This window comes from Macrobrachium rosenbergii, chromosome 15 (assembly GCF_040412425.1).
Source record: "Macrobrachium rosenbergii isolate ZJJX-2024 chromosome 15, ASM4041242v1, whole genome shotgun sequence".
NCBI classification, from domain to species: Eukaryota; Metazoa; Arthropoda; class Malacostraca; order Decapoda; family Palaemonidae; genus Macrobrachium; species Macrobrachium rosenbergii.
Window position 1 is genome coordinate 13344246 of NC_089755.1, and position 25655 is coordinate 13369900.

General features: G+C 40.1%; 1 long non-coding RNA gene across 3 annotated transcripts; it reads left to right on the forward strand.

The window, feature by feature from the left end:
* The first annotated feature begins 1772 nt into the window (after positions 1–1772).
* LOC136846443 (uncharacterized) lies at positions 1773–25655 on the forward strand. Of its 3 annotated transcripts, XR_010855389.1 has the most exons (6): positions 1773–1873; positions 6262–6462; positions 20110–20271; positions 21204–21379; positions 21679–21802; positions 25190–25655. It is a non-coding gene; the product is annotated as an uncharacterized lncRNA (long non-coding RNA). The 3 variants fall into 3 exon arrangements; XR_010855387.1 differs by lacking the exon at positions 21679–21802 and having other exon boundaries at positions 1795–1873; XR_010855388.1 differs by lacking the exon at positions 21679–21802 and having other exon boundaries at positions 1820–1873; positions 6262–6332.

Genomic DNA, 25655 nt, shown 5'->3' on the forward strand with positions numbered 1-25655 from the left:
AAATAACGATATTTTGGCAAGTCTTCCTTTCACTATTTAATCCTCCATTATGCCCCGATCGCTCCTCCTGGGAATAAAAGAGGGAAGAAAACCGGTCATTCAAATGGTTCACGTCCAATGCTTCATGTTCCCCAACCTTGTTATAATTGCTGCGATGTTTCGCTTAACTGGAATAGGATTGCTGAATGAAAGTCTTACCTCTCACTACGAGAGAGAGAGAGAGAGAGAGAGATCAGATCTATTGAAGCGATAAGTACTGATCATCGAGGCAGGATGTTCGTTTGTGCACGTCTGAAGAATTTGAGAATTTTTAAATATACTCGTTAACTGGCCTATAGTATGTTGATAATCTTTATTATTATTATTATTATTATTATTATTATTATTATTATTATTATTATTATTATTATTATTATCACAAGTGCACATTTATGGCTTCAGTGTTTGTGTAGTCGTGGTGAGATTCCAAAGTGTTTATTTCCTTCCCACGGAAACTAGACAAAATGCACCATTGCCTGAACGCACCAGACCAGAATGCACCAATAGCAGCTTAGTCTGAATGCACCACCAATAGTCTGAATCTAAATGCGCTTGTTGCCCGGTTGAACCTGAACCATTTTTGTCATTAGTCTGAAAATGGTTAAATCTCAAAGTTTTACCATTTTGTAAAGGTAATTTAGTCTTGAATGCACCACACTGCATATTTGATAAAATGCGCTTTTATGCCAGTATAGTCTATGGGTTGATTCTGGATCATCAGATTTTTGTCATTCTTACTAGTTTAAAATGGTTTTAACTTCTCCCTCAAAGCATTTTTAGCTTGTTAAAAGTTAGTAATTTTAGGTCATTTAAAGAATTGAGTGTCATATCTTTACTAAAATTTTTATGCATTCATTAATCATTTTTTTATAATCTTTGATATCAAATGTATTCGCTGGTTTTTAATATCTTTTTATGTAAAGATTCATTATACCCCAGCGTAGCCTATAGGGTTATGTGAATTTTTCTGGGACCACAGGAAAAATATTCTATTTTTATTCAGAAACAGACCATTATGGGCTTGTAGTTTGCCTTTAAAGTGGTATTAAGTCCATCAAACTTCTCATTTCAAAGCATAATGTGTTTGTTGGTTTTGTAATGTTCTCATTGTTTTTATTCAGAATTTTAAAATGTTTTGCTTATCAAAGAAAATAATCTTGCAAAGTGAATATTGGAAGTTACCTTTATAGTTACCCAAAGAACAGGTGTTATGTGAATGATTTAGTTGGTGCATTGGGATTAAATAAGCATTGACCGTTTGGGAGTGCACTTTGTTTTGTGTCTGGAAGTAGTGCATTGGGACCATAAGGAAAAGGTGCACTTTAGTCATCGGAAGTGTAATTTTGCATTTGGGACCATAAAGGAAAGGTGCACTTTAGTCAGGAAGTGGTGACGTTTGGGACCAGATAACTCAGTGTTGCATTCGGACCATTTGGTGCATTCAGCCTGGAACAATGGTGCATAAAGTCCAATTTAAACCTTTTCCCATTTCAAACCATGACTTCCTTCCTGATTTCCGGTGGCGTTGCCATACCTATAGTCGTCCTTATTAAAAAAAGTCTCAGTGCCCTTACATATGTTGATAACTCTTGAATGAATAACATGAAAATGCATTTATAATGTGGAAATTAAATAATTAAATAGGGAGCCTGTATTGCTGCCTTGTAACTTTATTAAATGTATATTTATAGTTTAATTTCATATGTTTTTAATATCAACAACGTAAGAAATGAGGAATTCTGGGAAATTTCTGCTTTAGGATTGAGGGAACTATGGAAGACGGTGGTTGGCATCACTAGTCCACCACCGAGTTAGTGATTGCGCCGGGACGAATGTGGGAACTCTTATTTGTAATTATTTGTGTGAGGAGCTCGTTTTGTAATTATTAATTTTCTTTAGTGCAGACTAAAAGTTGAATTTGGCAATGGAAATTTATTTTTGGCCTGGTTTAGTATTATACATTTTTAGTTTCAGAGGAAGTCTTCGTATGGAATAGGCCTAGTACCTATTGCTTTGTCATGCCTTTGGAGGTTATGACTTAGCCTAAAATTTGTTTTACTGTATTTTCATTTTTAGAAAGCTTTTTTCAATCTATCAATAAACAATATCTCAGTGAGCAGTTCCTTCTTAGAATTACTTCAAAAAACTATCCATGTAGGCTACTGTACCAAAAATTTTGACTTTAGCGTGCAAAATGCAGGTTAATTAATTAGGGTAATCCCTGTGTCTGTCGAGTTCTGCACAGACCCTGTAGCCATGAGGTGGTTCTTTTTATGGGGTTCGTATACTAACCATTGAGTTGGGTTGGGGTTATAAATCCATTTATCTATTGATGAGGTCACTCAGCAGACTGACATCTCGGTGGAGGTCTGTTCCAAGTGTTGAGTTGTGGAAATGGTTATTCATTGTTATAATAATACTCAAATATATGATTTAATGTTTTAGAAATTACAAAAATACTCAAAGTTTTCATCTTTTAAACGTTACAAAAATACAGGTACTTTGTTCAAGCTAATTATAAATATTTTCCACTTAACCCAACCTATGGGGTTTTGGGTTCTCACATGAACTCAAAAGTTACTGTTTTCATTCATTTTTATACCATTTTTATTTTATGTTGCCAATGAAGTTAAGGAACATATTATGGTCATAGAAACTGTATGGTTAAAGCCAGCATTGTATCTTCATATTAGTTAAGAATAGGTAGAGGGTAGCCTATGTGGAATCTTTCAGTTATGTCTTGTAAGAAATTTGTGAGTACCTTTGACACTTTGTGGCAGGTGAATCATATGTCACAAAGTGTCACAGGTACTTTGTGGTAGATGAGCACCTTCAGTGTCACGATTAGTTATCTGACACCAGGTACTAACCCTATAACAATTTTTCACAAGCACTGATGTCAGGTCATGCTCGAAAAAGCCAGGTTCAGTCCTCAGTAATGACCCCTGTAGTTCAGATGTACAATTTTTGTTCTTTATATTATTTTATCTTTATTGCAAAATTTCATGCAAAATTTTATGGCCCAAGTTTTGAAAGATTATGATGTTCATATCTGTGTCGTATTAGTGGTTTTAGAGATACTGAACTGCCCATACATACACTAATGCAATTATGGGGGGATACAGGGATATATTAAATGTCCCCATGATACTTCTGCAAGTTCTCATTCTAATTATTATCGATAAATGTTTTCACTGTCTAATGTTTATTGAATATTTTCAAAATGACACCAAGCACTAGGCTATTTTAGATTAGGAGGTCAAGGATGGCAAAGGCCCCAGCCTTGCTCACCAGATAGGGACCCAGCATCCTAGGTTAGGTTAAGGTGGGGGACATCCAATGGGGCTGGGTAAGAGACAGGTGCCCTTGGGTTGGGTTAGGTTGCAACCCTCTTATTTATTTTAATTTACAGTTCTTCTGGTCAGGTTAGAGCAGAATAGGCCCCTGTATTCCAGTTGGTTGTGTTTTCCTCCCTTAAAAATCCTGGTTTCCCTACTGTGGTCCCTCATCATTGCAGGATATAAGGGGCGTGCAGTGTCTCTAGAACTACTGATTTACTACCAAATTGACCACCAGAAACATTGAGAACACACACTAAAACATAGGAAAACCTGATATTGAATAACAGAATGCGATTATGGTCTGCATGTCCACAGGTGTAAAAGACCTTTCATCTAGAGCTTAAGCCAGTGTTGAGTGGGTTTGGTGTCTGAGCCTCTGTAATCACACTTGACTGTATGACCTGTATTTTCCAGTAACAGGATTACCTCCTTTTGATTGAATGTTGTAAAGTAATGTCATGAATACAATGCAAGCTGTTTGAAACTGATATTATGTTGGATGAATCTTAACTACAGGCACCACCCCACTTACAAACGAGTACATTCCTGATGGCCGTTTGTATGTTGAATTGTTTGTAATTCAGTTACAGTACTCTTCATGCCCATTTAAGTACAGTATAATATAAAGTCAATACAGTATTTTACCTTTATTCAAACTAAACCACAAAACACTATACTGTACATACAGTACAGTATGTACAGAGTAGGTGCACAAAATAAAGTTTGAACTTATGGATGGCAAAGGGGAGCACTCTGAAGACCATTTTAATCTGTGATCCCGTTTGTTTGTATCTGAATGTTTGTAAGTTTAATGTTCATAAGTAGGGTGGTGTCTGTATTGCATGAATGTTTAGTTGTTTGTTTCATTATGCCACAAACCCCTCAATCACTTAAACCATCCACCTTGGAAAGGAAACCTCAGGTTTTCAGGCATTGCCCAGGGAAGGACAAGCCTTACAATAGGTTCCTCTCCTCTTTCAAGACCCTCATGCCCTCCATGCCTCATGCAGGAGGCTTGATTGAAATTAGACTAGCTCATGTTCTAAGTACCATGTCTGGCTGTTTAAATAGTAGGTGAAGTTTACCAGGAAGATGAAGAGGGAAGAGGTCTCCTCAGTGTCATCAGATTGTAATACTCCACCAGTGACACTGAAAGTCCTCATGATCAGAGTGCCACTTGGCACCCCTGCCCTCCCCTGAGATGATTCTGTTCTTGGACACATCAAACAAGGGTTGGGGGTGTACACCTGGGGAGGTATTAGTATCAGGTGTGTGGGATCGGAATGACAAGCACCTCAATATCCTGGAACTGAAAGCTGCATTTCTGGTCCTTCTGGAGTTTCAGAGCTGAATTGATGGGGCACTCCTTTGGTGTTTATGAGCGACAACACCAGTGGTGGCATACATCAAAACACAAGGGGGATTGGTGTCCTTCCAGCTTCACAGTTTTGGGGGTGCAGTTACACTTGTGGGCAGTAGCTCACTAGATAGAGCTGTCTGCCTGGTACATGTCAGGGACTCAAAAAATAAGCTGAGTTGCCAGAGTCATGATAAGGAAGAAATGGTCTCTGAACCCAGGCATTGCAGAGAGACTCTTGAGCTTGAGGGCTTTGGGTATAGACCTCTTTCCCACCTGGCACAACAGGAAGCTTGCAGTGTTCTGTTCATGCCTTCTTCACCTTTGGGACAACCTAGTGACCTATGCCTTCCCTCTGTTTTGCCTAATTCGTTGGGTAATCAACAGGGTGCCGATTACCCTGAATCTCAGGTTGATTCTGGTGGCCCCCAAGTGGCCACATGCTGGGTGGTATCTGGACCTGCTAGCTCTGTCATCCGAGGCCCCTAGAGAGATTCCCACCAGGCCGTGAAAGTGTTGGCACTTCACACCTGGAGACTACCCAGCATCTCATATGAGTGAGAGGTTCCTCTCGCTGCACAGCAAAGGAGATGTCTGGATAGCTTCAAAAATCCTCAGTGGCTGCATGCCAGGGGAAATGGGCCATCTTCTATAGTTAGTGTCATCAGCAGAGTATCTCTCCAATCAGAGACACTCTTCAGCAGGTAGCGTGGACTGTCTCGTCTTTCTTTGCTGAAAGAAGCTTCTCTTTGTCTCAGCCATTAAGGGCTACATGTCTTCACTTGTCCAAATCCTTAGTTTGAAAGGAGTCGATCTCTCTTCCTCGTGGAAGATCTCCATGCTCCTGAGAAGCTTCGAACAGTCTTGCCTACTCAGAAAACTCAGTCCCCATGAGTGGGATGTGATTCTCATTCCTGAGGAGCCAGACTTGTCCCCTTAGAGCCTTTGAGAGAGTTGTCATACAGAAATCTGACCCTTGAGACTGTTTTCTCCTTTCACTGGCTTTGGCGAAGGGAGCAGGTGAGATTCATGGCCTCTCCTTTGATGCCAAGCATTTGAGGGGATGGGGATCAGTAAGTTTGTCCAAGAATTTGTTGCGAATACTCAGACTGCCCCAGGTATTAGAATGAGGGGTGGCTGAGGTGGGACGAAAATGTAAAGAACTTCAGGTTTGTATGTTAGGAAAAATACAAATTAATGTAAAAATTTTCTTTTTTTTTTTTTAGGTTATGTTCCTTCCTTGATGTTTTGTGAAATGGTGGTGAAGTGAATAGTATTAAAGGTCATGTATTTTCATTGGAAGCAGTCTTTGGCCTCATAGTTACCCCTATTCTGTTGGCATCATGGATCAAGTTGTTGAGGTTTTGTAGAAAGGTTGCTGATTTTGTAGAATGTGTTTGTTACTAATCTAAGACTTCTGGTATGCATTCATTCTTCACTTTCATATTTATTTATTATTTGCATCTGGTGTATAGATATGCAGATAATTACTTTCTCTGACCCCTCCCATTATTCTTCTTCCAGAGGTTGAAGCCTAACATTGCAGCAGAAGCCAAGGGAAAGGTGTCACTTAAAATTATCCATTACACCCAGAGGTACTGAATTCACCAGTTGACTTCTCACACTTCAAAAGCTGATACAGTTAAGCAATCATTGCCCAGTCACCCACCAGGACCTACTTTGCATCAAGAAGTGAGACAAGAGATCAGAATCTACTGAATACTGGTAATTCTATATTGCAGCTCCTGTTGCCCTCTCTTCTTTGATTCCTCTTAAATAAAATCCCTTCTGTGGTGGTGTGGTGTATCCTGCTTATCCACTGAGCTGCTTTTCTTATTGGACTGTTTTGTTGCGTTGTGGGATGGTGTATTTTTGGTGTTTGTAGGAACCTCTGTTGGTTTGTCTCAAAGGAACTTGATCTATCAGTTGCTTTCCTTAATCACTTGAATTTTCTTTTAAGTTTTCTTCTTATTTAAAGATAGAGGCCTATGTTATTTAGTGGTTATCTCGTTTGCATTGGCTATTTATAACAGTAGGTAACTATCCAAATAATAAATTTTAATATGAAACTTTATATAGTAATACTTGCTGACATTATTATTATTAATCAGGAAAAGAGAGCTCTAGACTTTGAATAAACACCCAGCCCGACCAATATGCAACAATTACTCAATTTACTGTACACACCTATTCCCGTTGCACTGCTCGCCCAAGTCAGCTCATGACCCCAACAGCCAAAAGAAAGACTTAAAAACCAACCCAACAAACCACCAACAAGAATCTTCTGACGTCACAGCAACAACCATTGCAACCATTCCTAACATAATGAGAGGACTGGCTTTACAAACACCCAATAAAATTAACAGCATACTTTATCTACATTTCTTAAATGTACAATGCCTACACCTACTTCACTAGCCCATTTAAGTAAAGTAACAAAATAACAGTGATTAAATTAATAAAACTGACAGATAATCAGACTTGGCCCTGGGTCACTTTCCCACCTCCTGATCATCTTTCCAGATGAATGAGAGTTTGGAAGTATAAATAAATGTATTATATATCCCTTTAATATGTTTGTCACATTTCGTAAATTGATTCGCTTGGCAGATGTTAAGTCTCTACTTACAGTAATACTTATACAGTATAATCCTCTTCAACAGTGAATAACCAAACAAGTGAATTTGGGAGTTATTGTAGGAATGGCATGCAATAATGATTATAAACTGCGACATGACTTCGAAATTCAACTTGCATTCTCATACACTTCATAGCTTCAAGTGCCATCTGAGTAAATTATGTACACAGTTTCCTATGAGATTAATAGTTTTTCTATATATTAATTTTGCAAAATTACATGTTTACAGTTTTGAAAATTAATTCTTTGAAGGGTCAGTTATATAACTGGAATGCAGATGGATGAAAGCTAACTGAATAATCCCTGTCCGGCAATGCAGATGTTAGATACAATGTACAGAGGTATTATGGTAAATGCCAGAGAAAGTTATCTGTTATCTGTTCACTGTATTTACCAGAGAAGGATATCTGTTAGCTGTTCACTATTTGGAGTGCTGTTTTTCTAGAATAATCCTTCCTAACATCATGCAACAGAACATTTTATATAAGTGACTTACCAAGCAGTTACAGAGTTGCTAGCCTTCTACATGACAGTCTGACGAAATTCATATTATTATTGGCGGTGCAGGCGCTGCTATCGCAGTGTAGTAAAGATAAAAGGGTCCCGTCCCACTTTTGGGACTGAAAGGTACAACTCAGCATAGAGCTTCAATTCCTTTTTGTGCTGGCTCCCAATTAATGTCTTTGATTCAGTCTTGTGCAATCGCTGCTTCATCTTTTTAAATTTTTGTCCCCGTATTTTTGGTGAAGTATTCTCTCTCATTTTTTTGTGGTGGTTGTGCCCAGTGACAGTGTTGTATCTTAGTAGTATCGTTAGTTAACTTTATTTGTAAAATGAACAAATATGTCAGACTCCAGCTCTTCAAGTCATTATTGCTTTGAAGGCTGTAAAATTAGACTATGATTCGCACACTAAGCATGGCAGTGTAGGGAGCAGGAATATAGTAGAGAGCTTACATGTCCAGAGTGTCAGGATTGGGAAGATAGTAAAGGGAAGACGTTGAATCCCATGTGGACAACTTAGACCAAGATAGGAAAAGGAAGGCAGCCTTTAGAGCCAAAAGTAGAACTAGTCTTGAGATTCTTTCTCTACCTGATGTGGTAGAAGACAGCTGTTTCATCTCCTTTGATTCATGTAATGTGGACGAGTGGCTGGCCATGATCCTATAAGCCCTCCTCCAAACAAATTTACCCCCACTCCTTTACCAGGCTCCCATGCTCCCAGGGGTTTTCATTCTGATCCCAACTCTGTTGCCAGTCTTGAAGCAAAATTCTTGCCAACACTGTTATGGAATTAACTTCCTCTTTCAGGGATTTTGTGTTGAAAACAGCGCCAAGTGTCAGTGTTGTACCCAGTGACAGTGTTGTGGGTGTTGAGGAGGTGGCTGTTGTCGGCTGGTGCTCCTAGATGACAGGTCACTGTCCTGCTCCCTCTGATCTTCAGGAGAAAACACACCCCCTTGGCTCATCCAAGCGGTTGGAGCCAGGCTGCAACACCTCTTTTGGGAGGATTGGAGCTTTCAGAGGGGCAGGACCTTAATCTAGACCTGGGTAGTCCAAGTATAGAGGAAAGGATTTAAACCAGCCCTCTCCATGAAAAAGTCCTCCCTTATCCAAGTCGCCAGTCAACTTGACTGCCTGACAAAAACTTATCTGGCTCACTGCCAAGTTCAAGCTTGCCACTTTTTCTCTGGAAGTAGAGTCCCTTCTTCAAAGGGGCAATAGAAGAGTTTTAGATCTCAACTCAGAGGGATTTTAATGCTGTCTCTTCATGGTCCCCAAGTCATTGGGGGGGGCTAGAGGCCAGTTCTGGATGTCAGTTTCTTGAATTGTTTCATGCTGGAAACCAAATTTCATATGGAAACCAGTCAATAGGTCATGTCCTCTCTCTATAAGGGCAACTGGATGGTTACCCTGGGCATGCAGGATAGCTTTTTCCATGTCCTGATACATCCAGATTCAAGAAAATACCTGCACTTTGTATATTGGGGCAAAGTTCTCCAGTTTCGAGCCTTGTGCTTCTGCCTGTCCACTGCCTCACAAGTGTTCACTCAAATCCTAGCTCCTCTTGGGAAATGGCTTCATCTTCCCGATGTCAGTGTTTGTCTCTGTCTCGAAGATTGGTGCTTTGCTTTCCTTGGACTTGCTCACTGCTTCAGTGGATGATTCTGCTGGGGACCAGGGCCTCAGTAGAATCGTTTGTAAAGAGGGCCAGGCTTCATGAAGCCTCTTCAGTTTAATCTAAAGCGTGCTGGAGTGGGAAAACCCAACCAGACTCCTTCCTTTACCCCCATCTCCTCAGAGATCAAGACAGACCTTTGATGGTGGTTGTCCATAGAAAGACTTTTAGAGGGGAGTCTCTTCTACCACTGCACCTAGAATTTTATTCTGACGCTTCAGGAGGTTTGGGGAGCCCTTCTATGGAGTCGGAATATCTCAATGATGTGGCCTGTAGATTAGAGAGCTCCACATCTGCGAAGGAACTACAGGGCCATTCACTGAGTCTTCAGGTTTTTTCTCCTTTAGTTTCTGCAAAGAAGTAAGGGCCATTCAACTGAGCCTCCAGGTTTTCTCTTTTAGTTTCTGGCAAAGCAGTAGCAGTTTATGTGGACAACACTTGCGGCTCTGTTTCATGTCCACAAACAAGAAAGCACAAACCAGCTCCTTCTCACTGGGCGAGTGCCATGGTGAAAGACCTTCTCTGGACAGATCAGTACCACAGTGAAGATTATCTGGCCCAGGAAGGAAGTTTCTTCTTGTCTGTTAATGGGGAAAATGAATGTCCTTGCAGACTAATTGAATCGCTGCAATCTAGTGTTGCTGATGGAGTGGACTCTGGACTCTCTTGTAGTGATGATTTCTGGAAACTTTGAGACAAACCAGCTGTGGACTGCTTTTGCAACATCAAGAAATCATTGTTTGCCTCCTGCTGCTCCCCAGTCCTGGACCCTCTCACATGGGCGATGGATGCCATGCTGTTGGATTGGATGGGGCTGGATGACCACGCCTTCCCCGCCTTAGTATTGGGAGGCGATCAACAAGTTCTCTTGATGACCCTGGTCGCTCCATTCTGGCCCAGGGAGGAATGGTTTCCGGATCTGCTGTGTCTGTTAATCGACTTCCCAAGCCTCTCTTCTTAAGGTCCCATCGGGGATTGTCCTCTCTTGCCATAACAGGCTTCAGACTGTCATAAGCTTCATCAGAGCAAAAGGCTTTTTGAAGCAAGCTATAAGATGCTTTTGCTGGGTGCAAAAGATTTTCTGCTAGCAGGCTCTACCAATCCAGGCAGTCAGTTTTCAGAGGATGGTATGTCATCAGGCCTTAACTGACAAAAATAACATTTCGTCTTCTAGAACCTTTATAAACCAGTTAGCTGACTTTTTACCTTTCCAGAGGACGATAGGATGTTGTCTCCCTCTACCATCAAGGGGTATAGGTTATTGTTTTACATCTACCATCAAGGGGTATAGGTTATTGTTTTAAGACATCAACGACCTCATCAGTTCAAAATTTAAAGAAAAATAAAATTTTGAAACCTCCAAATTAGAAAAAAATAAAATTCTCTCTGCCAGAAAACCCTGGAATTCTCTCTTGAATTTGGATGTTATTCTAAATAAATAACATTATGAGCTCAACTTTCGAACACCTCAGCTTGACCTCTTTTAAGAATCTCATGAAGGAGACTCTCTTTCTTGTGGCATCAGCGATTGCCAAACAGGCGTGAGCAAGCGGCAAGCCTTCAGTATGACAAGGCTTTTCAAATGGAAATGCAGTATACTCTTTCTCTCTCTTGGTTTCCTTGCCAAGAATGAGGACATTTTCAAGCCATGGCCTCTGCTCGTTAGTTAATAAAGAGGGTAACGGACATCCTCTTGGGCCAGAGAGGAAGAAGAAAGACCCTTTTGTCCTGTGGGAGCCTTGAAGTACTATCTTCAGAAGACAGAAAAGATCAGAGGACCCTCTGACATGTTTTGAAGGAGCTCTTTCTTCTCTTTAAGAATCTCATGGGGGAAGTTCGATTACAGAAGTCCATTTCAAGTTCAATAAGATGTTTTATTCTCCCTAAGGTCAGAAGTGCATTTTCAAGCTCATGAGGTTAACAGAGTAACGGACATCCAGGGGCCAGAGGAGGAAGAGAGAGCTCGCACTCAGCCCAGAAGACAGAAAAGCAGTGCCCGTCTTTTTGACTCGATGTTTTATCTTTTGCGCCTGCTTCGTCAATCTTCCACACCTGCCAACCGATTGTGCGCCAATTCCTACTATTTGGGCATTTGGCAACAGTGGAGCACTTGACGCCAAACTCTGGGCACTTGGCGCCAACTTCTGGGATCCGTGGCTGGCATGGTTGGGAAAGGAAGCGTAGGGGGCTCTCTGTCCCTCTACTGTCTCTTCCCCTTGCTGTAAGGTCACTGAGTTTAAGGGAAGCCTGGGGTACAGTTTATCTGAAATAACCACCAGTTTTTAATGGTTGGGGTGGTGGTTCTTAATTTTGACTGTAGGTGACAATGTTGTGTTTATTCTGGTCTATGCCCAGGGCAGGGTGCTGTTTGTTGTCTTTGCCAGCCATCTGAGAACTTCCATGGCTGCAGATACCCACTGAAGTAGGGGTGACTCTTGGCCAATACTGCCACGCCCTCTACAGGTTAAGATGAGTCGACCAGAGCCTGCCTGAAGCAGCTCTCTTACCAGATAAGGTACAACAAGCATTGATCCAATGCTAGCAGCCTTTCTAGTTCAAAGTCATTATCTTTATTAATGTTTTGGATTAGAACATATCCATGATTCCCACCTCCTCGCAGTGTGGAATCAGCTATGTAATTGCTCAGTAAGTCACTTATTTAAAAATGATATTTTTATGATAAAGTTTTATATATACTTACCAAGCAGTTACATAATCAGAGACCACCCTCCTCCCCCTCAATGGACATTTAGGCATCAAACGAATTGAAGCTCTATGCTGAGTTGTACCTATCAGTCCCGAAAGTGGGTGAGACCCTGTCACCTACACTAGTGATGGCAGCACCAACTGCAAACATTTGAATTTCGTTAGACTGCCGTATGGAAAGCTAGTAGCTATGTAATTGCTTGCTAAGTATAAATAAAACTTTATTTTATCATAAAAATGTCATTTTGTAGAATTTCCATTTATCATTAATATCAAGCAGTTACAATTCTTTTATATTATTAAGCAGTGTATGATGTTTCATCTTTGTATAAGCAAAGTATGGTTTTAAATTATGCACAGTATTGAGAAAGATCTGGCAAACAATTATGTACTTTATTTCTAAACTAGCATGATGTTCATTTTAAGTAAGGATAGGGATGTTAATTTTTGTAATGATATGGAGGTAATCGTTAGTGTGAATATCAGCTTTGAGGAAGGGAGTCATATCTTTGGACCTCTGCACTCCCATGTCCCTGTTCATTTTGTAGAGTAATTCAGGCTGCTCTATTTTGGGCACTGCCCTCAAGTCTTAATTCCCAGAGTTTACACACCAGTAGCTGCCTTGGATGGCTTCCTCAGTGATGCATCTTTAGATGTTTCTTCATTATATGTCAAAATTTGACTTAACTGTGAAGGATACTATAGTATGCCATGTCTTTCAGATTATCATCATCAGTGCACAGGTTTCTCCAGAGTCCAAAATCCTCTATCCAACAGTGACAGCGTCTCATTCCTGGGGCTTTTTGTTTGTTTTCTTCTTGAGGGCCATTTTGCCTCCTCAGATATTACAGTATGCTGTATTCTGTATCTGCCCTTCTGTCCTGCCAACATCCTCCATTTGCACTCATTAGAATACTGTTTCAATCTTGCCCGGATCCTTTTTTTAACTTTAATTTTTCCATGTTTATCTTTGGTTTCCTTTGTTCCTGTTACATCTCTACAAGTTTCAGGCTCATATATTCTGAATATTGGTCTGGTGTTTGTTAGTGCTAGTGTATGTATTGTATGGGGTTCATTAGAAAATGTAATTGTTTTTCATTTTTATATAAGTGTTTGCCTTCAGGCTTTTTTGCATGACTTTAAGATTTGATTTGTAGCTTTTTAAGCTCATTAATCATTTTTATATATGTAACTTACCAATTACATAGCTATTAGTTTCTACTTTAATGGCAGCTTTAGAATTGTAATTCATGGTAGAGCTCTTTTGCTTTGCTGCAGGTAAGTGGCCCGCTCACTTCAGGGAAGTATAGGTACAACATAGCTGAAGAGCTCAGTTTGTTTCTGCTGCTCAATGGCCATACATCAGTTGTTCACCAGCTTTGTTTTGAAGTTCAGGGTATTCCCCAGATGGTTTTGATTGTTTTTGAAGGATTTGGTGAAGTATTCTTTACCTTGGTAGCCTCTGTGCTATATTTTCTTACCTTAGATAAACCTAGCTTAGCTTTTTTTTTTTTTGACTTATTATGTCAGATTAAATTGTGTCTAGTAACTGGTATTGTAGCAAGGGCTGTGATACTAGGTTGACTTCTTCCAAATAGGACACTCATACAGTGTGTTGTCATTGCTGAGGGACAAGTTTGTTCTCCTGACTTGATGCGCGAAGAATGTAGAGACTGGGATGAAATTAAATGGAGAATTTTGACTGCCCGTTTAGATAAGTTAGAAAAGGCTAGGCATAGAAAGGCAGCTGCTAGAGCGGAGGCTAGAGCTTCAGTGTCCTCTACTCCTAGAAGGGTCTTTTCAACACCCGTGACTACTTGCTCGCCTATTCCTACTTCTCTCACACTCCCTACGACTCCGTTGGCTGGTTCCTTCCCTCTGAACCTAGTGCCATTGCTAGTCTTGAAGCTTGGATAGACAAGAAATTTGGCGCAGTAGTGAACACGGTCACTCAAATAGAAGCTTCAGTTAGAGTCCTTTTAGATAAGGCAAGTGGTGATCCCTGTGTCGGTGCAAGTGTTAGTGCTACTGCTTTGTCAGTGGAGGGGGTGGCTACTCGTCCCATTAATGCTCCTAGACAGAGGTCCCTGCCAAACTCCCCAGCCCGTGGGAGGAGGTAAACTGTAAGTCCAAGAGAGGTTGGTGGGGTTCGCCCACAAGTAGTTGCTCCCTCAACTGAAGCTGTTGCTATTTCCTAGGTTTTGGTAGCTAAGCGCTGGAATGGTGTACCAGTGGATCACACCTTATCCTCCACTGGTTCTGATTCCAAGCCCAGAGGACACAGTTGGTGTTTTCATGATTCCTCCAGACCTTTGAAGAGACATGTATTGGAGGACCAGAACCCCTCGATTCCTCGTAAGCACCAAATGGACCAAGAGCCTTCATGTAGCCATTGGGACTATAGAGAGCTCCTGTTGGATAACAAATTCCCAGTGGTTCACAAGAGCCCATTGGCTCCCAAGCGTCAAGTGGCTCACAGGCATACAAAGGAATCAACTTCTCCCATGGGATCAGAGCTCCCAGTGGCTCCTAAGCATGCAGTGGGATCAGAATGCTCAGTGGCTCCCAATCTCCCAGTGGCGTCCAGCTCTCATGCAGTGTTGGATTACGTGGCTGAAGAGTCTTCTGATTCAGACGTCCCTATAATGGTGGGTAAACCTGTCTTGGTGCCTTCTGTTAAACAAGTTACAAAGACTGTGCATTCTTCTCCTGTCCCTGAGCTCCCGAAGGCGTCCTTAGTACCGGCGACTCAAGATTCATCACTGTTTCTGATTCATCAGTGATTGGACAATATCATGGAGCTTCTGAAGAAACCGTCTTCTCCTCAGCAACCAGAGGAAATGCAACAGAACTTGTCACTTTCCGCTATTTCTTCAGCAGAAGAGGAAACTGAGCAGGAGCAGCCTTCATCGCCTTATGCATCCCTTTTAAATTATTTTCTGTTCTGCTTTCTGTTGTACTTTTTCACCATGGCGCCTTCTTCTCCTGGGTCGTCCTTCATGTTGCGACAACCAGCAGGATCTTCTAAACTTCCGAAGATGGCTCTCTCAATTTCGCCCAAGAAGGCTTTAACAGGCACTGATGCTTGGTTGGCTGAGAAGAGGGAATTAGGCAAGGGTGTATTTTGTTCCCTTCCTTCATGCCTGTCTAAGAATTTGGGCATTTTAATCAATCAGGAGAAATTCTAACTAGTCCCTTCTCAGTTGATAGTCTATTTGGGGATGAAGATAAACTCGGATTTTTCAGGTTTTTCCATCAGACAAGAGAGTGCAGTCATGCACCCAGAAAATCCGTCACTTTCTGAATCTATAGTCCTGCTCTGCCAACGATTGGATGAGTCTTCTAGGAACCCTCTCCTCCATCGAGATGTTCATACCATTAGGGAGACTGCATGCGAGGCTTTTACAGTTCTTCCTAAAGGCCAATTGGAGCAGGAAGATTCTTCCAGATTCCTTTGTATTCCCCATCACACCGGAGTACAAAGGAATCTGGTGGTGGCTCAAAGAAGGGAGGTTTCTTATAGGAAAGTCTCTGACGCTTAGGATCTGGGTTGGGGAATAGTTCTAGGACAGTAGGAAGTAGTAGGAATGTGGTCTCTACAAGAGAGGAAGCTACACACAAACCTGACAGAGCTGAAGGCAATTCACCTGGCGTTTCAACATTTCTCTTTAGTAACTCGCTAGCATACATCCAGAACCAGGGAGGCACACACTCCTTTTTGCTGTGCGAAGTAGCCAGAGATCTCCTTCTTTGGGGTCACAATAACAACACCCAGGTTCTTCTCACTCGCTTTGTTCAGGGCAAGTTGAATGTATTAGCGGATGAATTGAGCCATTGCAAACAGGTCCTACCCATGGAGTTGTCGCTGAATTCACAGGTGTTCACCAACCTGTGGAAACAGTGGGGAAAGCCGTGGGTAGATTTGTTTGCAACGTCCAGGAACCATCGCCTTCCCTTGTATTGTTCTCCGGCCCCAGACCCTCTAGTGTGGACAACAGATGCTATGCTCCAGGACTGGTGAGACCTGGAGATTTACACCTTTCCTCCATTCAGTTTAGTGAGGGAAGTCATAAATAAGTTCAGGACTTCCCATCACGTCAGTGATTCTGGTGGCCCCCTTTTGGCCTCAAAAGAATGGTTTCAAGACCTTCTAGAACTTCTGTCAGACTTTCCACGGCTCCTTTCACAGAGGAAAGATCTGCTCAGACAACCTCATTTCAACAGGGTTCATCAAGGTTTATCCACTCTCGCTTTGACAGGCTTCAGACTGTCGGAAAGCTTGTCAGAGCGAAAGGATTTTCAAGAGAGGTTGCAAATGCCATTGCGAGATGTAGATGCGAACCTTCTTCCAAGCTCTACCAAGCTAAGTGGGCAGTATTTCACAGATGGAGTAAGGAACGTAACATCTCTTCTACTAGGTTTGTCAACGTCTACAATCAAGGGCTACAGATCTATGCTGAATTCAGTGTTCAAGCATAGAGGTTTGGATCTTTCTTCAAACCCAGATATTTCAGACTTAAGTCATTTGATACTATGAAACAGAACATCCACTTGGAACCTGGATGTAGTACTACTGCATTGGTTATCAGGCCCTCCTTTTGAAACACTTCACACAACTTTTAGGGAATTATCAAGAAACTTTTTTTTTTTTTTTTTTTCGCCTTAGCCACACAAAACGAGTCAGTGAGTTGCAAGCTCTGGATAAACAGGTTGGTTTCTCCCAAGAGAATGCAGTATTTAAGTACATCTTAGGGTTCTTAGCAAAGAACGAGAACCCTTCTAATCCATGGCCTCATTCTTTCTCCATTCAGAGTCTTACGGATTTGGTGAGACCTTTGGACCGAGAGAGAGTGTTGTGCCCAGTGAGAGCATCTAAGATTTTACCTTGAGAGAACCAAGAATATCAGAGGGGATTTTTATAACCTCTGGTGCTCTGTTAAGAATCCTTTGTGCCCTCTCTCCAAGAATGCTATCTCATTCTTTTTGGGAGACATCAGTGTGGAATCTCACTTGGAGATTCAAGAAGGTAATTTAACTTTGTTAAAGGTAAAGGACTATGAATTGTGGGCAATAGTCACATCGTTGGCTTTTAAGTACAATCTCTATCTCTCTACTATTATCCAATTGACTTACTGGAAGTGTCACTCAGTCTTCACCAATCATTATTTATGTGATGCCGAAACACTGTTCAAGGACTACGGTATGCTGGGTCCATTTTCCTCAGCTGGCATGGCACTAGGAAATGAGGGGTAGGAGTGATTCTTCTGTTTTCTTCTATCTCTTAGCTTTTTAAGGTTGTTTAGTTATTTGGGAAGCCCTGGGGGTACTTGGTACCTGGAGTACCCTCCGATCTTTGTTTTTAATGGATGAGTAGTGGTTTTTATTTGGTGTTCAGGTAACACGGTAGTTTTTTTATGGTCAATTTTTGGTGGTTGTATTTTCAGGCCCAGGGCAAGGGCAATTGTTTTGTTGAGCTTTGCCAAGTCATATATTCTGAATTATTTACTGTGAATAATAAACCAGAAAAATAAACTAAAATTTAATAATAAATTCTAGTTTAATTTATCAATTCATTTTCCATCAAGCTGTTGTTAATATCCTTGCTTCCTGGTTTGCAACAGGTAATCCCAAACCATACGAGGTAGAGGGATGGTGCTGGCCCTGCTTCTAACTCACAGTTTCGGAATAAATCAAGAGAATCTGAAAATGAGGGAAATCTAATGTAAGAAGGGACTCTAATCAAATTAATCTAAAATTTCATGTAAAACTATTAAGAAATTGACTCAAGTAATATATATATATATAAAGTAAACCTCTAAATGCTCAAGAGCAATGCAAATATATGGGCGTGTCCATTCAAACAACGTAAGAACAATGAGGCAAGCTCTGGATAAACAGATTGAGAAGCTAAGCAAAACTAACTGGGATGAACAAGTAGTTACTAGGTTAAACGAGCAGACCCATAAATAGAATATTATGGTTGGAAAAATATAAATTACTACCTGGTAAATATAAGTAAAAGTACTATGCTAGCTCCAGAAATATTAATTTTGCCTTTAAATGAAAGCCCAAGAATATCAGGGGGTTATATAACAGGCTTACTTGGTAAATATAATTACATACATGGGTACCAATCGAATATGATTCTCTGATAAATTCCATGGGAAATTCTTTTAGGACATTATTGTTCAACAATAATTACTGAAATTGAAATTCAAATGACAAGCACCAAACGAAATTTTAAAAGAACCTTCAAATTTTCAGCTATCCTTTCTTGGTCCAAATTAAGCACGAATAGTCGTAATGGCAACTAGATGACATTATCCAAGTTGTTCTTGTGGAAAATGGTGGTGGCCTAAGGTGGATAATACCATTATTATTCTCCTCCCCACCCTCGGTTTGGGCCAGGTCACAGATACATGTTAGCTCTTCATAGTTCCTTTATAATACACTGCACGAAAAGATTAGTATGAGTTCTATCTAATCTTCTCAAAGTCTTCTCACTGTGTTTAAGGTTGTTGCTCACGTCTTGGGAACCTGGGGTGGTACTTCCTTCCGAGCTACCCTGCTGCTCCAAGGTTTTTTGGGAATGGGGTTAGCTGGAAGATCACCAAACAGGCAGTAATGCATTTTTTACAGGGGTGTAATTTTAACTACCTTCGTTGCTGGGCAATTTGATGTTTATTTTGAGTTAAGTTAAAAGAAAATCAATGACCAAACATTTATTTAAATGATGAACTCAATTAATAAGAACAATGCATAGTCATGTACCAAGCAATTACAAAGATGAACAACAACCAAAAGGCAGTATCTTCCTACTCTTGCTCTCTCCCCAGATAAGGTTACAACAAGCACTACCACAATGCTAGTTTTTTATCCATGCTTCCCATCTATCAAAGTGGGATTCAGCTATGTAAATACTTGGTAGGTTACATATATTAAAATGACACTTTCATAATAAAAAAAGGTTTTATATATACTTACCAAGTAATTACATGATCAGAACCCGTCCCCCCTCTCCGCACATGGAGACATAGGGCATAAACGAAGTGAGTTCTTCACCTATGTTGTACCTATACTTTCCCGGAAGTGGCCGGGGCTCCTGCACCAAAACAAAAGAGCGCTACCACAAATTTCAATTTTAAAGTCGCCATTAAAGTAAAAACTAACAGCTATGTGTTTACTTGGTAAGTATATAGAAAACCTTATTTTATTATAAAAATGTCATATATCTTTTTTTCATACAAAAGTATTCTTATTGAGTATGGTTTGTGTATGTGGGTTTTTTTTGTAAAGTGTGTCTGCTTGACTGAAGTACAGATTTCTCAGAAATGCATAACAAATTTATTTGCTATTACTTTGTGTGTTTGCCACGAAAGTAGAAGATAGTCCAGTTAAATGGGGCAGTGTGAATGTTCCATCTTAGTTTTCTGTAAAAGAAAACTATTGAGATGGCTTTGTCTGTCTGTCTGCACTTTTTCTGTCCACCCTCAGATCTTAAAAGCTACTAAGGCTAGATGGCTGCAAATTGGTATGTTGATCATCCGCCCTCCAGTCATCAGACATACCAAATTGCAGCCCTCTAGCCTCAGTAGTCTTTATTTTATTTCTGGTTAAAGTTAGCCATAATCGTGCATCTGGCAACGATATAGGCCAGGCCACCAACTGGCTGTGGTTAAATTTTCATGGGTCACGGCTCATGCAGCATTATACCAAAACCACCAAAAGATAGATCTATTTTCGGTGGCCTTGATTATGCGCTGTACAGAAAACTTGATTGTGCTGAAGAAACTTCAGTGCATTTTTTACTTATTTTTAAGTTCTAATGGAACTGTCTTTCCCTTCCACAGATGAGGACTTGGTGGTTGGTAAATGAAAGCTGGACAGGTGATGGTGATCCCATCCTCAGGTTCACTCCTGGAAGTGAGGGAATGTTAAGTGGACAATTTTACTGAAAGTGTTTTAAGGAAGTCTTCTCATCTTGCTGTTGCTCTTCTTTGAGAAGGAAGGAGGTATTTGATTTTTTTTATTTTGTTTTGGTTTTGTTACTTTATGTGGTCACTTTTTCTCTGTTTAAGGTCAGTTCTTTCTTTAAGAGTTGCAGCTTTTTCTCTTGTGGGTCACTGCTTTCTCTCTTTAGGATTACCCGGTACTGCTTTCTTTCTTTTGGGTCATCACTTTCTTTCCTTAGCTTCACTGCTTTCACTCTTGAAGGTCACTGCTTTCTCAACGTAAAGTCACTACCTTTTCCCTATGGGGTCGCCACTTTCTCTTCTTAGGTTCACTACTTTCTCTCCTTAAGATTACTGCTTTCTTTCTTGGGTCATTGCTTTCTCTTCTTAAAGTCAATATCTTTTTATTTTGAGCCACCACTTTCTCTCCTTAGGTTCATTACTTTTGCTTTAGGTCAACTACCTGTTTTTGAAGTTCACCACTTTTCTCTCCTTACCTGTTTTTAGTGTTTTGTTTCTTGAGGGCCGCTGCTTTCTCTCCTTAGGGTCACTTTTCTTTCATGGGTCATTGCTTTCTCTCTATAGCCTCAAAATATTATGAAGTAGATAGTCTGGCTCCATGTAACCTATCAGATGACAGTGTGCTGCTTAATCTCTTTGAATCTTTATCAATCATTTGCATATGAGTCATCGGTCATCACAGTAATTTATTTAAAGAACATACTGTACACAATTGACTTGCTATAAAAAAGTTTGTCTATGTCTGAAAAATGTTTGGATGCTCAGTCTGTCACTATTTGACAAGTCGTTCGTAAACAGAATCTGTAACAGACTCATTTTTGTTCTTTTAACATTTATGACACAATTAATAGCGTAACCTCTTTTTCTTATTTAGTCTTTATTAGTGGCATTTACTTTCTACACCTTTTCCTGATTTCCCTCTCTCTCTGTAAGTCATATTAATCCTGGACAAATTCATATATCTCTTACAGTGCATGAGTGAAAGTTTGTCAGTAGAGGCAACTATCAGGTTATGAAGTTGAGATATGTAAAGTAGTGAAGGCTTTGTGATGCTCTTATTGTGATTGTGTATTGGAACATACTTGGTTGCCAGACAACTGCAAGTGTCCATGCAGTAGCTATGGCCTCTGGGAGATTATTATTACAGGTATGTATTATTATTATTATTATTATTATTATTATTATATTCAATCTATTCGTATGGAACAAGCCCACAGGGGCCATGGACTTGAAATTCAAGCTTCCAAAGAATATGGTGTTCATTAGAATGAATTAAGAGGAAGTAAAGTGAAATACAAAATGAAGAGATCCCACCTATCAAAAAAGAAAAAAATTAATAAATAGATAAACAGATAAAAAGTATTAATATGCAAGGAGAATAGTATTAGGGTAGTAGTGCATTGCCTCTTTGCTTGAACTTCTGAAGTTCTAATTACATATCCTCAGGGAGGCTGTTCTGCAGTCCACTAGTGTCAGGAACAAAGGGCCTCTGGAACTGATAAGTTCAACAGAGAGGCACATTTGCTGCATATTGGTGCTGCTCTTCAGCGAATCTAGCAGATCTCGGCAGGTAAGGGGGATCAGGGATCAATTGTGAATGTGAAAGATCTGCTGAAATACAACTTATGAAAAAGTGACAAACAAGAGACCATCCGTCGATGGTCCAACTCATAACTGCTACTATTAGGAAACAGAAACCTACCACCATGAACAAGTCTATCTAAAAGAGATACATCTCTGGTAGAAGCAGACATCCACACCAGAGACTAGTTGTATTCCAGTAAAGGAAGTACAAATGAGCTAAAGCAGGTTGCATTGATTTTATCACTGTTATAGGCATCTTGTGCCATGGAGTCTGCCTCTGCCACTGGGATCACTTTCCTTATTTTATGCTCCAGTTAAGGTTGAAGGTCTTTAGGTCCATTCCATGGTCTCCCCCATACTGGGATAGTGCCATCAGTGTGCTTCATGCAGTGCACTTTAGGCATTACTTAAGGTTCTTTGCATTGTCCCTTCAGCCCCTAGCTGCAACCCCTTTCAATCCTTTTACTGTACCTCCATTCATATTCTCTCTTCCATCTTACTTTCCACACTCTCCTAACAATTGATTCATAGTGCAACTGTGAGGTTTATTCCTGTCACACCTCTAAAACCTTTTACAGTCAATTTCCGTTTCAGCGCTGAATGACATCATAGATCCCAATGCTTGACCTTTGGCCAAAATTCTGTATTCTGTTCTATTGTATTCTAAGGTCTCATTAAAGGAAACATTATCATTGTCCCTGATAATTTCCATAAGAGGAACCTCTTTAAGATCCTTGCCAAATTGGGTTCAATTCACGTGGGTCTCTGTGTTCCTGAATTTGAGAGGTAGGCTATGTTGAGGTCTGCTTTTGGGGCATCAGGCATCTCTTTAATTCCAGGTAAGGGGAACAAACTTTCTTAGTCCTTCTTGGAGTCCCTTGTTTGGGAGTCTTGTGACTTTAAGTTCTCATCCAAAACAAGATGATGATGAAGGCAGTAAGATGTATACCAAAGCCTATGCTCTGTCTGACAGCAAGCAGCTGGTCAAAGTTATACTTCTCTGAACAGGGTCCTTGAAGCCAGGAAAAGTTAGTATGATGCCCCTGTCTGCAACTCTCCTGGTCTTGATGTTTGGCATCACCTGCTGGAAAGATGACTGCTCTCTAGGTTGTGGACATAGTTGGCGTGTGGTTTGATGTGCTTGGAAGTACAGGTATCGTCTTTCAAAGGAGAAGAATGAAATGAGGGAGATCACAATTCCAGCTCATCATTGTGGATATTTCTTTGTATTGTAAGTTGAGTTGGTGATTCCACCATTGCCAAATGACTGCATCTTGGAACTGGATGAGTACCACACATGGGTCAAGAAGGATGAAAAGTTGGAGGTCGAGTTTCAAATATCAGGTGTGAAAGACTGTCTTCCATATATTTGTGAAGTATGGAAAACTGGTACTGCAGAAGTTGAATCCTATATTCATTCACAGAGATTGTGGCCTATGCCAAGGGAGCAGAAATTGAGAATGCTGGTAGGGCACTGGAAGGAGAAGCCATGGCACTGAAAGACACTGGGTTAGAGCCAGGCAGCATTGCTGGAGTATCATCAGTTTTAGAGAGTTCTTTAACTGTGCCATGTTATGTCATTAAGTAGCTCAAGACTGAAGTAGAAGAAAAGCAAACTTCTTTTCAGTACTATCAGAACTTCTTTTGCAATGTCTTCTAAGTTGTGACTGTTCTCTGCAAGTAGGATATGTTAGCTTAGGGAGCAAACCTGACCATGGCAACTACTGCAGGTTCCTGTCAAGGCAACATATATTCACAATAAGACTTACCAGGTAAGCTGTTATACCTATGCTGTAGTGTCATATGTTGAGCAAAGCAGAGATAAAAAAGCTCAATGACAAGCATAAGGCAAATACAGCCCTGCTTACAACCTATTAGCATACAGCCAAGCACATGTACATGAGAAACACAAAATAGAGTACAAAGATCACAACTATAAAAGAAAAGCTGACAGTTGTAAATTTAGACAATATGGTTACAAGAAATACAAAATGTAGACTACCCCGTATCACTTACGGAATGCTATAAAATGAACATTTTGAGGATTAAGTGAATCAGATACTCAATGCAAACTAAGTATTAGCTTCTACAAAGTAAAAAAATACAAATTATTAAAATAGCAAACAAGAACTGACCTTTAACATTAAAGGAAAAACAACTAAACAGAGGTGTAAGGAAATACAACATACAGTACTCCCAAAAACACTTCACACAAAAAAATTATATTTATACAGAATTTAGGATCCTAAACTTAGAAAATTCATTAGCTTTCTTGCCACTCATAATTACTAGCACTGACTTAAACCAAAATGAATACCAAAATAACCCCAAACATTGGAAAAAACAGAAAAACTAGCACTATAAGTGGTAACTGAAATAGTTCTCTTAATTGATTGCCACAAGTCAGGCAGTGAAAAACTTTTAGCAAGCAAAGATGGTCTTCACCTAAGAGGTGAAAATCTCACCAGAATTTTCCCCATAAGGGGGTAGTGCCATCAGTGCACCTCGCGCAGTGCACTGTAGGCATTACTTAAGATTCTTTGCAGCATGCCTTCAGCCCCTAGCTGCAACCCCTTTCATTCCTTTTACTGTACATCCGTTCATATTCTCTTTCTTCCATCTTACTTTCCACCCTCTCCTAACAATTGTTTTATAGTGCAACTGCAAGGTTTTCCTCCTGTTACACTTTTAGAACCTTTTTACTGTAAATTTCAGTTTCAGTGCTGAATGACCTCGTAAGTCCCATCACTTGGCTTTGGCCTAAATTCTATATTCTATTCTATATTGTAGGTAAAACTAGCACTAGAAATAGTACTTGAAGTGGTTCTCTTCATTGATTGCCATCAAGTCAGGCAGTGAAACCTTCTAGCCAGCGAAGATGGTCTTCACCCAAAAGGTGAAGATTTCACCAGAATTTCCTTCTGCTAAAAAGCAAAAATAAGGAGATAAAATAGTGGATTAATGCTTGACTGACTTTGTAAGCAAATGAAGGCAATCCTCTAGCAAGGAATCAGGAAGTCTGAATTTTGTGAGCTGTTGACAGTTCAAAAGACACATGAAACGTGTGACTGTTAACTGCTGAGGATTGGAACCCATGTGCACATGCTCATAGTTACCTGCTGACTAATGTTTTCTTTGGCCTGTTAAGGAAGCTTGAGATGGATTTGTGTAGAAATTTTGGGAACATGAAACTGGGCTAAATTATAAGCACTAAAAGGTTTGTGATGAAACAAAAGAATAAATTACAATATACTGTGCTTTTTAGTGTAAGACTTCAGAAGAAGGCTTAGGTAATGCCCCAGAGTATTCAATATTGGAATGGTCTTTTGAGTAGTTTTAAAGTCATTTCTAAAATCTTTGGTTTTCTTTTCAGATTATTGTCCTGTCTTCAGAAATCCACCTCGGCATCCAAGGATCTTGACAGTATTATTGACTGGCTGCTCAAGGAATAAGGACACATTTTAAAGTAACCAATTTTGGGCAAATTAACCTCCTGTATTTGCAAAGCTGTCTCACTTCAGAAGAACTGGAAGAAAGAGAATATGCTGTATTATGATGACCCAGTTTTTCTCAATTAATTTAAATTCAGCATTCAGTATGCTCATACATAGGAGATATATTTGGTACAAATGTATGCATACATCATCTGTACGGAGGTCTGAATGTTTGCTAGAGTATTGGTAATCTTTGAAAGGTACAGTATTTATGATATACAAGTGATGACAATTGATACAAGGATTTGGAATGTACCTATGCACATCAAGATTTTCATTCTGTTGTGTAATGACTGCATGGATGTGATTTCTATCTTTGGATTGTAATACAGTATATTGATTTAC